The sequence below is a fragment of the Mesoplodon mirus genome, assembly GCF_964341445.2.
Source record: "Mesoplodon mirus genome assembly, contig: HAP1_SCAFFOLD_1576, whole genome shotgun sequence".
NCBI classification, from domain to species: domain Eukaryota; kingdom Metazoa; phylum Chordata; class Mammalia; order Artiodactyla; family Ziphiidae; genus Mesoplodon; species Mesoplodon mirus.
Window position 1 is genome coordinate 1 of NW_028294617.1, and position 16,259 is coordinate 16,259.

Sequence of the window (16,259 nt, forward strand, 5' to 3'; positions counted from 1 at the left end):
CCTAGTTTATAAATACCTAGTCTCACTTCCTCAGTATCTTCCATTCATTTTCCCACCTCATTGGTATTGTTAAGCTTTTCCTCTTTAGCGATTGTATTTTGGCCCCCTCCCATTAAAAAGCTGCCCCCCTCCCATTAAAAATTACTCTTGCTTGATGCCAAGTAATTCTCTAGTTACCTTTTCTCTCTTCCTAATTTCACAGTGCAGTTTATCAAAACTTGTATTTATTCTCATTGTCTGTAGTTTCTTATCTTTATGTACCTCGTGACTCACACAATTTTGCTCTTTTCTTCTTACTTATCTGCACTGGAATTGCATTCACCAACATTTAGTTTGTGATTAAATTGAGTGAATATTGTTTGGTCATTCTGTCACCTTTCAGCAATATTTGATTTTGTTGATCAAACTTGTCATCTCAGAAAAATCTTTCACCTTAACAAACAGTAGCATCTTAACCTGCTACTTCTTCCTCCTGCCTCTGGACATCCTTATCTCTTTCATTGGGCACTCACTCTGCCCTCTGCCAAGAGATGTGTATTTCTCAGAAGCTCTCTTCTGCCCTTGATAGATGGTCTCATCTACTCTTGTGATTCCAGCCACCATATATATCACAGATCTTGACCTAAAACTTACATCTCTCTCTCCTGAATCTCTTACAAACTTAACTAATTGCCAACTGAACAACTCTGCCCAAATATAACATGGACACTTAAAATTAATTATGTGATGTTACTGAACGATTAATTTTACCTTCAATACTTATTTCCACTATTCATCTTTGTACGTCATTTATACCACCACTATTTGTACACTTGTCCATGTTGGATACTGGGAGAACACTGAAGACTCTGGACTCTGACAACCCTCAGAATGGGAGAAAATTGTTGCAAACGAAGCAACTGACAAGGGATTCATCTCCAAAAAATATAAACATAAATAAATTTGTAAAATATATAAGCAACTCAAGCAGATCAATATGAAAAAAAAAACAAATACCGTATAATATCACTTATATGTGGAACCTAGAATTATGGTACAGATGAACTTATTCGCAAAGCAGAAATAGAGACCCAGATGTAGAGAAGAAACACATGGATACCAAGGTGGGGGGAAGGGGGGCTATCAATTTGGAGATTTGGATTGACATATATACACCAGTATGTATAAAATAGATAACTAATGATAAACTATGGTACAGCACAGGGAACGCTACTCAATGCTCTCTGGTGACCTAAATGGTTAGAAATATTAAAAAGAGGAAATATATGTATAGGTATAACTGATTCACTTTGCTGTACAGCAGAAACTACCATAACATTGTAAAGTAACTATACTCTAATAAAAATTAATTTAAAGGAATAATAAAACTCTGGACTCTGTATAATCATCCCTCACCTTCACAATTAATTCAGTAACCAAGTACTCTCTAACCTAAATTCCTACTATCTCTCAATATTGTCTACTTGTATTCAAGCCTCTTGCCACTACTTGGTTCTGAGCTACATTTTCTCTTATTTATGGATCATAAACAGTCTCTTAACTTTTAACAGAATAAATCTTTTAACAGAATAAATATTCATTGAGTACCTACAACACTGGTAAATAAGGACATTGTTCACATGCAGTTTACAATGTAGTAGGGGCAATGAACTATAAAATAGAACTATACCTCTCATAGGTAACTGGACAGCCAAGTTTTATAAGAACACGTAGAAAGGGAATTTAATCTCTAATGGAAGTCATGAAAAGCCAGAGATTCAATGTTTATTTGGAAACTTGTATGATGAGAGTGCATTAACCAAGGATTGAATGAGTAAAGTATGATACAAATTGATGACATTACCTGGAGAAAGTTCAGCAGTAAGAGAAGTCTAACCCTGAAGTCTACTGAGTATTGCTGAAAACTTATGGAAGAAGGAGATGCTAAGTAAGGATAGAGAAAGCAGATGAGGGTGGACTAGTAGGCAAGAGCACAGTGCTTGAAGCCTTTTCCCCAAAATTAAAGAGAAGCTATCAAAGAGCTCTAAGCCATTGAGTGAAATTTAGGTTGCAATGCAGAGAATAAACAAGACAGAAATAATACTGGAGTCAGGGAAAAAGTGAACTGGGATGTTACATCCGAGTACGAAATGTAAAAGATATGACAATGGACATAGAGAAGAATGGACATATATGTGTGTGTGTGTGTGTGTGTGTGTGTGTATACATATATACACACATATGTGGGTATATATATATGTGTGTGTGTATATATATATATATATATATATATATATATATATATATATATACACACACACACATACATATATATATATATAGTATAATTATGACAACTCCTAGGGATTGTTCCAGAGTTTAAGGGAGGGGAGAAGAGTAAAGAATGACTCTCAGTTTCTTGCTTGGTTAATTGGGTTAAAACAGTTTGCAATAAAAAAGATTTAGCTTAAGTCATTTAATCATTTTAAGTGCATTCTGAATCCTATACAAATAAGTTTGAGAAATTTAAGAAAATTGTGTTTCCTTAAGTTTTGCATATCTTTTGTTATTCCATGTAAATTCCCTTCTTTTTCATATGATTAAAGAAAAGTTACGAAAAAGAGAGAAATGAGAGAAAATAAGATCTTATGAAAAATTATGAATGATCTTTATCTGTTTTTGTGCTTACTGTAATTTCTTATTGTTTATCTCTCTATATACATATTCTGAGATATCTTCTCAGACCTGCTGAATCAATCTGTGAGGAGTAAGTTTAACTAATCACTCAGATGAACCTAAAATTGGTTCATCTACAGGAATAACCAACATAAGAGAGTAGTCATGGTAGTCTCAAAATTAGAGAAGACTTCCCAATTATTCCCATTATGTCCAAGAGAGAACATAAGCAGGTACTTCAAGTATCCGAACTTCGTATGATTAGATTCTGCAAAAGCATTTTAAATAGGAAAAATACATAGAAGAAAGGTTAAGACAAAACTTCCCCAGGATAAAATGGATCCCATATTTTCACCAGATGCCTTTACTTAGGAAAAAGAAATGTTAAAGAATTGTAACAGTATCCAACCTGGAAAACAAAATACAGAAATTTTCACCACTAAGCCTGAGCTCTGTACAACTCTGATTTAGTGTTTTTTCAAGCCTTACACAGCAGTCTCTATTTTTAAAATATTTATAAGTAACCCATTTTGTAGGAAAACACCTAACTTTCATCATAAGAATTATGACACTTTATACTTTTATTCCAGCCTAACTTTTATACTCTATTTTCTACCATTTGGCAACTTATACCCTATGCTCTAGTCAAAACAATCTCCTTTACAATCACTTAAACATATTGTGTTGGTTCTCAAGTCCAGGATGTTCCTTCTGCCTGGTATGCCCCTGACCTTCTCTCCACGTGGAACATTCCTACTGACATTCAAAACCTAATTCCAAACCCCCTCATTGTTGGCATTCTCTTTAATATCCCCTAGCAGGGTTAGTGACTCCAAGTTCTGTTTTACAAAGTTACATTTTTATGATCTATTTATTTAATAGCCTCTCCCTATTTGATTGTAATGAGTTGTTTATGCATCTCTCACACTCTCTTTTGAGTTCCTCTGGCCTTTATTTTTTCTTTTATCTCTTACCCATAAGCACAGTGCTTGCCCCATAGTACGTGCTCAACGTGTTGGCTGAGTGAAAAAAGACACCTTGTAGCTCTAATCATTTGTGAAATGTCATTTAAAATGACATCAGATTACCCTTTGTTTCCTAACTTAATTTCTAGTACTATAGAATGTACACTCAGAACACTGTCAGTGGCCTACAGAAACAGTGTTCTCACTGGACTTCATGCATATAGTCAACCCCCTTATAACTTTCTCTGGCATACAACAGCCAGACATGTTATTAAAAAAAAAAGATGTACCAACCCCTCACGTATTGGAAAACTTCCAGAAGCTCTCCATTCCTTATTGTATCTTTTCTACTTGATTTTTCAAATACCTCTGTCTTACTTCATCTATTCAGAACTGGCTTTTCTACCTTTCGCTTTCATTTTCAATTTCATTCATATCATTATCTTCACTTACCCATAGAACCTAAGCATATTTCAGTTTCTTATGCAAGTTTCCTCACTAGAGGTCAAAGGGGCAAGGACTATTGTGATAAAATATTAAATAAATAGACGATAGGACTTTGTTCTATTGGTCTGGGAAAATTACTACCTGAAACAAAAGAATTCTGGAAACTGAAGGCGGCAGACCAGTCAGCTTTGTTTACTTCAGACTCAAATCAATGTCTTGTCTTTACCTGAGCTCTGGTTACATTTAGAAAAAAGTACTGTAAATACAGTGAATGAGCAAGGCCACTATCTGAGACGTGTCTGGGTCCTTAGTATAGTAACTGGGGGAATGGTAAGCATTGGTCAATGTTTGCTGATTGATGACTCAATAGATCTGGTTAAGCCTCACCATCAGAATTCCAGATTTTTTAACAAGCTTCTCAGTCTTTTCAACCCAAAGAAAAAACTAAAGAAAACCAGATGACAAGAATTTCAAATTGTAAAATATCCCGATTGTCAAATTTAAATAGGGATATCCTGTGCAATGGAGAGGCTGGCTGGTGCCAATTTCACATTTTGTTCTCTAGTGTCTGGACGAAGCCTGCTCTGGCAGTGAGCTGACAGGTCGAGAGCACTCCAACTTCCACAGACACCCGAGAACTTTCTATTTTTCATGGTCTTCCTACCTTACCTAAGGGAAGGACTATATTCACAGTGAAAAGAGTTATGATTCATCACCAGTAGAGAGATTCTTCCACTTTCTGGGTGCCCACGTTAAAAGTCTGGTATAGTCAACACTCCCTCTAACATAGATCATGTATTGAAATGAGAAAACTATCACCTAATATGGCCAGAGAGGTGAAGGGACTTGGCCCAGCTGAGCCCAGGAGACACCTCTAATTCAAAACCTCAACCATTAACGTAGTGATTGTGATCAAGGAGACTTACAGCACATAAGAGATTCAAAAAGCATATTAATCCACCTCTGGCAACACTGCCAGTTTAAAAGAATGATTAACCTTCTCTCCCACTTGATTCAACCTGGCTATGTATTATACCACTCTAAATGCTAGCAGACTCTATGCTTATGGCTTCCATTAGGTAGCACTTAGTATACATGAAAACTTTCTTCAAGAAGCAATTACTTTTGAAACCATAAACATTTCAGTTGGGAAAAGTGAAAAAGAAAGGAGGTGCAAGTAAAGGGAACTAGGAAAAAATAAGAAAATACCCTCAAATATAAACATGTTGATTCAAAAAATTATTTAATGGGGATTTAAATGATACGAGGTGAGCATTTATTCTGTTTCTGCTTTAAATAAAGCATTCTGTTCTATTTGTTAGGTGTTGTACTTGTTTAGGATCTAATGTCTGTTAAAAACCTCTCGAAAGAGATGTATTCATTCTGGTATCCTAAGCACCTATCTGGATGAAAAGCACAAGCAATGGGAAGTCATGGGGCATAACGGACCTTGCAAAGGCTCTGAAATCCATCTCTTACTTATGGTCTTTGAGACTCAGCCTCCTCCTCTATGTAGTGTTCATAAAACTTAGTGGAGATAGAACACTAGGGACACAGAAGGTCAAAGGAGGTAGTTACTACGACTTTCCAAATATCTTCCTTTAGGAAAACAAATATATTTTATTTGCAATGAGGCTTTCTTGTGAATTTTATTCTTCTAAAGAAGAATATTTTTAGTGAACAATTGATTCGTTTGCCTCCCTGTGCTACTTTATTGACAATACTCAGGTAGGGGTGGTTTTCTCTCAAGTAGTTACCTCCATGTGATTTGTATATCAGACCTTCCTAAAAGCATGTTTTCCTGCTCCTTCGTTCCACCCCATCCCAGCTCTACTTAAAATATTGTGATCCTCTATTAAAATGCACAGAACCCTGGGAAAATAAGGAGAAGCAAAATGTTTGTCACTGCCAGCTCTGGTATGCATATATCAGAGGCCAAATTATAACTGATGAAGACAGAAATGGGACCCATATCTGTCTGACTTCAGAAACCAGAAGTGTAGCTACTACAAGCTGATGAATTGGAACTCAGATCAAGGCCTAGAGTGGAGAGGAGTCTTCTGATCAGAAGGGGAAAGTAAACAAAGGGCAGCGTTTAATTATTTAATAATAAGTAAGAGAATGACTAGGGTGTTTTTACAGAACAGGATATAATATTGAAATAAAATCCCCCAAAGTGGCACAGAAACATAATGCAATCCTCTTAAGCTACAACCCTTCCTAAACCAAACCATACCATTCTCTTCACACATCCTGGAAAGTCAAAAGAAAGGGGATACTGATTTGCATCACACTGGCATTAGAAGCAGATCTAGTTTTAATGAAGTTTTACTTCATGGACTGAAGTTTCCCCCAAAAAAGGGTAAGCTTTTTTCTCAAGAAACATCACTGTGTAATAATCAAGGAGCCAGGAATGGTGGTATTAATTGTTCTAAGTACAGGGATTTGTTTTGCAGAAAGAAGTACCAATCAGAAAGAGAACTGACCAATAATTACTTAACAAAACTGCTTCAGAAGTAGATTTCTAAATCTACTTTTAGATTGATAGTTAGAAAAATCTTACTAAGTTTATTCATTTAGAGGAAATCTGGGCAAGCCTCTGAAACCAAGAGGTATTGTATCAAAAGAGATAAGGTCACTAGACACTTATGTAAGAGCTACTTCTTCCTCAAATGGCCACCATATAGTCATTTCTGACTATTACATTACCAAGAAATAACAATGCACCTTTAGGAAACTAGTATGAAAGAAAAACATAATAAAATTTTTTGCAGGTGACTCTTTGATCTCATAGGTGTGTGTTAATTTTCCAAAGTTGGGACTGGATCCTGCCTTTACAAAATGCTCCTTGAAATATCACATTGAAAATCTTCTCTTTTACTCCTTATTGTAAACATTGTATATGTTTTTAAGAAGACCAATAAAAAATATGGACTATGGGGCTTCCCTGGTGGCGCAGTGGTTGAGAGTCCGCCTGCTGATGCAGGGGATATGGGTTCGTGCCCCGGTCCGGGAAGATCCCACATGCCACGGAGCAGCTGGGCCCGTGAGCCAGGGCCGCTGAGACTGCGTGTGCAGAGCCTGTGCTCCACAACGGGAGAGGCCACAGTAGTGAGAGGCCCGTGTACCGCAAAAAAAAAAAAAAAAGTATATATATGTATATATATATATATATATATAGAGAGAGAGAGAGAGAGAGAGAGAGAGAGGGAGAGGGAGAGGGAGAGGGAGAGGGAGAGGGAGAGGGAGAGGGAGAGAGAGAGAGAGAGAGAGAGGGAGGAGAGAGAGAGAGACTATGAAATTATTTTTCCAGTAGTGAAATTGTGGAGAATACATCTTGCATTTCTACTGTATTCCCGCAGAAAGAGGAAGTTCTTTTCCACAAAGACTCTCATCAATGTTAACTCTGGGAGAGAAGTATTTGTAGTTGTCTCATGCTTTGTGGTGAGAGACTCGCACTTTTTCCCCTGTCTCTATTGTGGGAAACAGGGCACACTTTGGGCTGAGAATTCATACTGTGGTCGGAAAAGAAAGAAACAAAAAATACCCTCATTAACACTGCTCTTTAACAAGTTCAGCAAATGGGCTTCAGGCATTCTAAACAGCAGCAATTAAAAAATAACTTTAGATTTCATACATTTCTTCCAGTAGGATGAAAAGCTGAGGTATGTTAACTTTAATTTTATGGTTTGGGTGAATACCGAGTTCGATTACTCCCTGTCAAAGCAGAAATCGGCCTCTTACAGGGAATAAGTGCTAATTAAGCAAAACAGAGTAAGCATGTCATATGAAGTATATTTGATTCTTTCCTGTGCACTTTGGCTGCACAAGCTCTAACCACAGTTTCCGCAGGGACCATCAGTGCTCCCTAAGAATGCCAATGCAGTGATCTGTCCAGTTAGTGGGGTGCAGAGACCAGTCAGAATGCTGATGCTTTCCACAAAGGAGATGGGGCTAGGGAGGCAAATGCAATCAGGGAGTATTAGCTCTGTCTTGTGTGCCTGCTACAAAACCGTGTCCTCTCAAGACTGCTCTATCCCTTCTTTGCTTTATACGTGTATGTGTAAGTTTGTATATGTAAGCTTTACAAGTCTCTCCTAAGAGAAAACTGAAAATGCCCAGGAAAAAGACAAAACTGCTTCAACAGAGAAAGGTCTCTCTGTTCCAGTTGAAGAGGATATAGAGTTAATAACAGGAAATATCCATCCCCTGAAACTGTATGAAACATGGATGCTTCCACAAGTTACTCAAGGTCTCACTGACCAGGCTATAAGTAATTTCAAATATTATTTCTTATGATTATGGTTGATAAAAAGTCTCAGTGGTATGCTAAAAATCTTTAACACTTGTTGACCTTTTTTCCTGATAACTTTCCTCCTCCCAGGCTCCAGCCAACAGTAGCAGTAACAGATATCCAGATCTTAAGAGGACAGAAGTATAATGGTGCACTGAATATGGAAAGGAAGAACCAGTAATGGTTCCTATACATTCATAACGCGAATCAGCATCAAACTAAGCTTCCCCAAGAAGAAGCTGACAGCAAATAGTTTCTCCTCTTAATGAATTGAGGAAACAACTTTGAAGTTATCCGTAGCCACCGCTTCTGAAGCGACCAGTAGCTTTGCAACTATTAGTTTACTTGTATTAGATTAATTTATATTAGAGTTTATTTAATGCAATTGCTCACAAATTTTAAACCATTTTGTAGAGTAGTGTTCTGTATCTGTTTAAATGAAATGCTTTCCTAAGCTCAAAATCAGTGTTTTTATGTTGTGTAAATTATGAAAATACTGTGGAATATCTGGTAAACTTGATAGGAAACCCCAGATGTCAGCACTTTGCTGGGCAAGATTTAAAGTGGCCCACACCATTAGCCCTCATCAGGAGCAGTAGCAGTGGGCTAAGTCATAAGGGCACGCCCGTCCATTACACTCACCCAGGATACTGTGAGTGAGAAACAAAGGGCAGTCAGACAGGGACCTCTATGCTCAGATTCCACTGCCAAGAAATGGCCTAAGTCAGCTCTTGTTGTTGAAGAAAATAACCCTTTAGGAATCAGACTGAATCCTATTTTAAGTTTTAGAGGAAGAAGGATGCTATTTAAACATTGATGAAATGTGCCTCTCTTTTTTTATCAGCATAGAAATTTATGTGAATTCAAAAGAACATGGTTATATTTAGCATAGTGTAATAATTATCTAAAGCACATATCATCGTTGGCTCTGAAACAGTTCTAAAGATGTCATTCTTTTGAAGTCAAAAAATATGCAGTAAAAATGGACAAGGAGGCAAAAATATGAAAAAAACAAGTTTGCTGAGTATGGGAAGTTGTTACAAGAGGGGCACAACAAGATAATGTAACAGAGTCCAAATTACATAACATGCAGCAAGGAGTTGTCTTGCTTTAACAACTCCTAGAAAATAAACCAGTAATCTCAATGCAAGAATATCACCACTGGGTTATTTAACAGGACAAATTTTCTGAGGGACACAGGTAGTAATTCACTATACTTCCCCTTTCTCTGATATCTTTTCTCACACCAATTTCTTTTCTTTCCTCGAGGATAGATTTTATCCTGTTGAAAACAATTTTAGTTTTATTTGTAAAGTGGAGTAAATAATATCCTGAGTGAAGTAGGCAGCGTTTTAGCTGAAGATGCTCAGGAATCAAACTTTTGAAAAAGGCCAATCAGCTAGCTAGCTAGCAGTTACCATCAGTGGCTTGCAGAAAAAAAAATTACAGATGATATGTTTGCTAAATAGATAAAAAGAATAAGCAGTTTAGAATGGGTGAAAAATCCCAGGATCTATTGTGACCTAGACCAGAGGTCCCTAACCTTTTTGGAACCAGGGACCGGTTTCCTGGAAGCAAATTTTTCCAGGGAGGGGGGTCGGAGTGTGTGAGGTTCAGGCGGTAATGTGAGCCATAGGGAGCAGCAGATGAAGCTTAGTTGGCTTGCTTGCGACTCACCTCCTGCTGTGCAGCCCGGTTCCTAAGAGGCTGTGGACTGGTACCCGTCCAAGGCCAAGGGGTTGGGAACCCCTGACCTACACACTCAAAAGCAGACAGTTGACCTTTGATTAAGCCCATTTTCCTGTGGAGTGAGCCATAAGGGGCTCCAAGACACAGTTTGGTTTCAATGTTTCAGTGTTCACAGCCAGAGGGCAAACTCAGAATGTCTCCTCCTCTTGCAAAAACTGAACCACGGATGAGAAGTCTTTTTTATTTTGAGTAGCCCTTCACGCACAACATCCCTGCATATCTGATGGGCTTGACTGCCCAGAAGGACTGGGCTCTTCGTGCTGGTAGCAGAGTCTCATGCTAATCCCAGATCCTTAGCCATGAGTGTTGCTCCGAATCCACCCTGATAGTAATTAGCCGAGGGAACTCCATCCATCACCCCAGGTACAGGATTATAAGTGTCACTTGACCAACATTGTCCTGAGCTCGTATTCAGGATTTTAGCCAAGAGTTTTAAGTCAAACCCTAACCTGAGTCCCAGATTCATAGCTTCAGCAGTTCCGATCCTACTAATAGCTAACAGCAAGTTTTTGCAGATCTTCAAAGCCTGGCCAGTCCCAACAGCTCCACGATGCACCACATGGGAGCCCATGCACCACAGCAGCTCAACCCCTCCCATCCTAAGTGTGAGGTGGCCAGATCGAGCCATTCCCACACTACCAGAAACAGGGGCATCCGTGAAAACCGCTCCCATTTTCTCAACTTCTTTGGCCAATTCTCTGAAAACCATAGGATCAACAGTACTGGAATCCATTAATAGTGAGTCTTTCTTCACTTTTTTTCGAATTCCATTTGCTCCACAATAAGCTTCTAGTGCATTGATGCATTGTAATAATTCTGTCACCTTTTTTGGCTACATCCCCTGCAGAAGACACTACCGGGTTCATCTGCATCTAGAAGCTCTTTGCATGAATCAGGGAACACATCAACAACAGTGAGTGGCTAGCCACGTTTCATGAGCTCTTTTGCCACTGGACTCCCCACGTTGCCTACTCCAATGAATCCAACTGGAGTCTTGGAAGCTACTGACCTAGAACACAGTGCTGCAAGGCTGGCCACCACTGGCTGCTGCAGACGACTCCCTGTACCGGAGGCTGGAGGTGGCTCCACGGAGACGGAAGGAGGCTGCCACGCTGCCCGCGCCCCTCCTTCCCACGGTGACCTCCTCGACTCCCGGCTCACCCACTGGCTGCTATAGGGTGCGTGATGCGGAAGGCTGGCTCGGCTGTGGCGATTCTTAATACCTCTTTGGTACTAGGTTACACATACAATTTCACCTAGTGAGCGATTTAACAGAAGGAATTTTTTTCTACGGCATTTTTGTGGCACAGCAGATAGAAGCGAGGTCACTATTTCTTTGAAAAACTGAATTAAAAATTTATAGAAAGTCATGATTCATTCTATAAATATGCTGAGTCAAAGAAACGTGAAAATTGATGCGATGGAGGAAGAGCGCTAGACTTCCCTGATGCTCAACTGGCACCTTTCTTCTGGTGTCAGAACATGCTTGTGTAACTCCTTTAATCCCAGTGGATTTTCCAAAAATTCCAGAATCTTCAGATTTTGGTAGCCCCTGTTTACTGCCTTTGCCCCCCCATGCCAAACCCCACCCCACCCCGAACACATTTATTTTTTACCAGTTGTCCTCCGGGGTGTTTTTCTTTATATAGTTATTGCAGCAGTTTGTTAGACTACTGACCCCCAGGGCAAATGCCCCTCCCCCCCGTTTTCTCACCCTGTGTAGTTTTGTTCACCTTGACCTGGGCTTGGTCACGTGACTTGCTTTGGCCCAGTGGCATATCAAGAGCTGAAGCTTGGAGAGTACTCGTGCTTTAGGGCTTGTCCTCATGGAAACCTGACATGTTAGGAAGCCTGGCTAACCTGGTGGAGACTAGGCACAGGCCACAGCCAGCATCAATGGCCAGACATGTGAAAGCAACCAGCCCCAGTCCAGCAACCAAATGATGGCAGCCTCAGTAGTCACCTCAGGTGAAAGCAAGATAGATCCACCCAGGAGATCCCAGCCCATTCTGCTGATTCACAAATTGTGAGGAGATAAAGTGCCTGCTGTTTTAAACCACCAAGCTTAGGAGTAGTTCATCACACAGGAAGAGATATAACTATCTTCACTGTTGGATTATCTTCCCATTTTATACCATGTTTCCCCTTAAATGACTGTTCCTTTATCCAAGATTCTAGAAAAGAAATAACAACTGATGAGGCTGATAGAGCCTTAACATTTTTTATAAGTTTTGTAAACTCTTAAAATAACTAGGTTAATAAAATCAATATTTATTTGATCACAAAATTATTTTCTTCAGTTGCCTTAAGAAGTAATGCAGAATTGTACTAAGTTTATACATTTGGAGGCTCTAAAAATGTGTTATTCCTTGGATTCAAGTCCTAGTGTACTTTATGTGGGCATTCACGTTTGCAAAATGATTCCAGGAAAGTTGCGATTTCATTTTACAACTTTGGCCTAAGGAGTCTTATGATATTTTACCTGAGAAAAAGAACACATTAATTCCACTTTCAGCTATTAAACCCATGGCTTCCTGTATTTTCTAAATTCCCTATCAGTGAAGAAGACTATGTATAGCGTACAAGACTGTCATGATTAGGAGGAAGGCAGTACAGAAAGAGCCCATCAAATTAGGCATTGCCCAGTCATGTCAGTATACTAACGTGGCGAGCCACAGGCAGCTTGAAGCCTGGAAAAAAGACAGATACAATGTAATTATTATCCTAAGGATCCGGATAATGATTCCTATGATTTTGTTTTAAATATTAATGGCAGAGGATTCTGGGGAAATGGTGGTGGCTACAGAGAAGATTTTTATCCCTGAATATACCACCCCTCCCCTAAATACACAACCCCCCACCCCCACAAAGAAGAAAGAAAAGCATCTAGAATAGCAAGATCAAAAACCCACAGACAACATCTACAACAAGGTGTCCACATGAACTGCAACATACAGCCAGGTAGGAACAAATCAACAACAGGAAAAAGACCTACATATGTGTATCCCAAGGTGTGTGGGAGGAAGACGAGGGAAGGACTCTCTCTCTCTTTCAGGAGAGACAAAGGTTACTATGGTTCAAGAACTCAGTGAGATTGAAAAACTCACTGAGATCAGCGGCAGAAACCGGGAGTGAATGTTGCAGGCTCCACTTTGCAGCTGAGTGCAAGAACTTTGAAATGTTCTGAGGATGCCAAGTGTTCTGGGGTCTGTGAAACCTTGACACCTATCAAACCAAAGCACCATTCCAGAACAAATCCCCATACTCAACAAGGACAGGAAAGAGGAGGCCTGGGTAAATGGGCATAGGAGGGCCGAGGAGGAAGATTTTAGAAACTTTAAGGTCATTTTTTAAAATTATGTTGTGGGGCTTCCCTGGTGGCGCAGTGGTTGAGAGTCCACCTGCCGATGTAGGGGATATGGGTTCGTGCCCCGGTCTGGGAAGATCCCACATGCCGCGGAGCGGCTGGGTCCTTGCGCCATGGCTGCTGAGCCTGCGCATCCGGAGCCTGTGCTCCGCAATGGGAGAGGTCACAGCAGTGAGAAGCCCGCGTACCGCAAAAAATAAATAAATAAATAAATAAATAAATAAATAAGTAAATAAATAAATAAGTAAAATTATGTTGTGAAAATAATAGAAGATAGTGAGCCCTGGAGTTCTGAAGCTAGAAATTATATTCTGATCTATGTTTCCCTCCTAAAGTGGAAACTTATTTCATTTAAAAATGAGTGACAGAAGAGTATTCCATTCACATCCTGCAGAAAATCAGTGAGAAAAAAAAGAAAAAAGAAGGGTGAAAAGAAAGTTCCAGCAAATCCTGAAAACGTGACAGAAAGACACGTCCACAGAACAAATGAAATTTATTGCCTGATATTGCGGAAAAAGTAAAAGAAATTTTCAAAGGAATAGAAACTGGTTTTAAGAAAAACATAAAAGAAATTAGAAAAATTCAGAAATGAAGTGATTGGAGAATAGCAAGATTTGAAAAGGTGAAAAATTCAGTAAGTAATTTGTTTAAAAAAATCATGTCTTGAGAGAAGGTTAAACTAGAAGGAACACAAGTTTGAATAAACACAGTGGATAATGTCTCCTTGGAGAAACAGCTGATTTCAAATCCAGCATAACAAACAAACAAGATGTTCTTGTTACATCTTGTCATACAAGACAGCTGGGAAGACTTCAAAGACTACTGTGGTTGTGTGGAAAGGACTCAGGAGCCAACTTGAACAGGATCTGTGAACCTAAGAGGGGACAATCTCTGCATCGATATTTATAACAACCTCACTGAAAACAACAACAAAGAAAGAAAATACCTCATTAGTCATCTTTGGAAGAGTCAACCTTTCTCTCTCTTGTTTTTTCTTTTTTTGTAAAACTGGTAAATAAAATAAAAGAAACATTTATTCTTCCTTTCCTAATTAAACTGTAACTCAGGGCAACCAAGTAGTTGATGAAATAATGTTCTAGCTAGTAAATGAATAATCATCTAGTTAGTAGAATATCACCATTTGGTACCCTTAATAAATTAATGGATCTAGACATTGATCATTAATGGCTGCAACGTCACAGTAAGACAGACACTTTATAGTTCCTTTTGGAATTCATCAATATTATCTATGAAGTAAACTTGACAAAAAAATCACACCTGAATTATGTCAGTGCTCTAGATCTATCTACCAACTGACAGTAAATACATGGGCCAAAGGAGCATGATAAATATATAAGCAGAAAGGGGATGCAATCAGCATAATCCAGACAGTTGGGAACCCTACTGGATGAATGCTTTGAATTCAAGGACAAATACTTGCAAGAAAAATGAGCAAATTGAGTTCTTTTAAACCTATACTTTAAAAGAAATTGTGTTTGGATCAGCAATCAAATAAATAATGGTTATTAAAATAAAAATACATTTATAGGACAATCAAGGAAACATGAACTGACTGGCTATTTGTTGATATTAAGGAATCATTATTATTTGCGGATGTGTGATAATGACATAGTTGAGCTTAAAAAGGGCAGTTCTTGCATTTTAGAAATATGTATACTGACGTTTTCACTGAGAAAAAGAAATCTGGGATTTGCTTTAAAATTGCTGGGGATGATGGTGGTAGTAGTAAGAGAGGATGTAGAGAAAATCTATTGGCCTGAAATGGACATTTGATGAGAACAATTGAGGAAAGTTTCTACTTCTTTCTTTTTACTTCTGTAGATGTTTGAAATTTTCCATACTAAAACATGTTTTATAAATGTAGATGGCTTGCAATGTGCTCTTCTGAGCTCTCAGAAGGCAAAAAGCCATTCTTAAATTAGGAGCTTTCTTCTCTAGCCAAGAATTCTAATGATAATTTTGTCCCAACTGGCCAGTGCACTCAGATTGCTCTGAGATCTGTTGGTGGAAAAAAAAATCAGCACAAACAATAAAGAGGCTCTTTAGTCTTAGAAGAAAACAACAAAGAGTAAAGGCTGCTGCTAGGTCTAGGGCAGTAGTGTAGTATCAGTATAAGACAAAATATTAGTTTCTTCCAAAATCCACTTGTTACTACTGTGTATACTTTTGCAGCAAAATATCTTTTCTACATTGTCAGCATTAAAGTAAATTTACTATTTAGGTAGCATTTAAATTATCATATACTCAAAGCCTAGAAAGAATCCCCTAGGCTGAAATGACACCTTAAATCTTATTTTGGCCATTGCAGTGTATTCTCCAGTCCTACTTGCTTTGTCTATAACTGTCCTGAAAAGGTGTGAGGAGATCTGCCAATATTAATGCCAGGATTCAAAATGAGTTCTTTGTAGCTTGCTTCCTTCAGGATCTTCTGCCCTCAGACCCATGTATTTACTTAATGCCTCAGATTATTGTATATGTCACATCTTTCCAACTAGAAGACAAGCTCCTTTAAGGGCAGTGACTAGTCTCATCAACATCCAATTTACTCCAACACCAGTGCTTTCAAAATGTGTGTTGCTTAGTATATGTCTGACCGTAAGAAGTTACAGAAACAATTCTACTCTAACTAAATAATAATGATACTACTGCTACTATTCCTACTACTACTGCTAATAAAATGTATGAAATAGAGTATAAATGGGAAAATAAAGATCACACTGGAAATCCCAGACTATAAATGAATGATCCCAAAGCCACTGGC

General features: G+C 38.6%; 1 pseudogene across 1 annotated transcript; it reads right to left on the reverse strand.

Annotated features, from left to right (window-relative positions):
- Positions 1-10,238: 10,238 nt before the first annotated feature.
- On the reverse strand, positions 10,239-14,435 carry LOC309798078 (3-hydroxyisobutyrate dehydrogenase, mitochondrial-like; annotated as a pseudogene). The gene is made up of 2 exons: positions 14,424-14,435; positions 10,239-11,343 (listed from the first exon to the last, which is right to left on the reverse strand). The product of its transcript is annotated as a 3-hydroxyisobutyrate dehydrogenase, mitochondrial-like (transcript).
- Positions 14,436-16,259: the final 1,824 nt, after the last annotated feature.